The sequence below is a fragment of the Sinocyclocheilus anshuiensis genome, unplaced genomic scaffold (assembly GCF_001515605.1).
Source record: "Sinocyclocheilus anshuiensis isolate Anshui unplaced genomic scaffold, SAMN03320099.WGS_v1.1 scaffold575, whole genome shotgun sequence".
NCBI classification, from domain to species: Eukaryota; Metazoa; Chordata; class Actinopteri; order Cypriniformes; family Cyprinidae; genus Sinocyclocheilus; species Sinocyclocheilus anshuiensis.
In genome coordinates, this window is record NW_015552573.1 from 366348 (window position 1) to 367618 (window position 1271).

Here is a 1271-nt window from a genome sequence, read left to right on the forward strand (position 1 = left end):
TACCAAAATCATAATTGTATGGTCTAGTGTTTAGAATACTTGTGCTTCATCTCATTTGGTTTTCTCTATCATTTTAATAATTTGAAACTTGACGTACAAACCAAAAGATAATATTAGTCATAACATATGGTTTAGTATGGCATCAGTGCAATTGCACCATCATATTAAATATATATTAATATTAAAAACAAAGGACTCAAAACAGTAATATGCTATAAATATTACTGGAGGTGTTTGAAGTGTGAAATTTCTGGTTCTCTGTATTTTTATTTATTTATTTATTTTATTTTAATTGTTATTAACAATATAGCCCAGGCTCCTTTTTTTAACCTTAAAACAAAAGTGTGTCAAGCTCCAAAAAAAAAAAAAAGATCCATTAAAGTAGTCTGATAGTGCTATATTATAGTAGTCTTCTGAAGCCATACAGTATCCTTGTGTGGTGAACAGGGTGAAAGTTTAAGTTGTTTTCCATTGCAAACCTTTCTTTTGTTTAATCTTTTGGTCAATCTACCTATTGCAGGTTCTTGCTGAGGTGCGTTCATGGGATCTTCCTCCTCTCCCTGAGCGCTACAGGAAAGCCTGTCAAAGTCTGGGAGTGGGTGAGTGTTGTGTTTTTCTAGTCTGGGATCTTTATCACAAAACATGCTTGTTTCATACCATGTGTGTTTCAGAGGAGAACCGGCGTGTGTCTCGGCTGTGTGAGGTGCAGGATAGCAGCTCCTGTGTGAACGTCTGTGGACTCAGTTTGCCTCCAGCGTCTCTGACACCTCTCCTCCGAGCGCTCAAACTGCAGGCCAGCCTCACGGAGCTGCGCATCTCTGCCAACCATCTGAACAACTCCTTCCAGAACTGATGTCTGCGGCGGCCACTATGCCCAGACTGAGGATTTTAGACATATCAGCCAATCAGATCACTGGAGAGGGGCTCAAAAAAGCATCGGACACGTTTGAAACGAAGAGTCAAGCTGCTTTCCCGGCAAGTGTACTTTCATTCTTCCAGTAATATAAGATCATCTATTAGGGACAGACGTTACAGAAGTTTTCATATCAGTTATTGGCCATTATTAGAGTTTTTCATTTTGTATTTTTTTTTATTTCATGAAATCAGTCGATAATAGATATATTTAAAAGCTCATGTTTAAGCTCTTTCCCCTATTTTTACATTAAGATTAACTTACCATCTTTAAAACACTACACTAATAATAACTTATAACTTGCATAAATGTCATTTATAGCAAATCTCAATATGAATGTTTCATACTGTGTGTATCC

At 36.9% G+C, this 1271-nt stretch overlaps 1 pseudogene; it reads left to right on the forward strand.

Moving 5' to 3' along the window:
• The window catches only part of LOC107665114 (tonsoku-like protein), a 21464-nt pseudogene that overhangs the window by 16099 nt on the left and 4094 nt on the right, over positions 1 to 1271 (forward strand).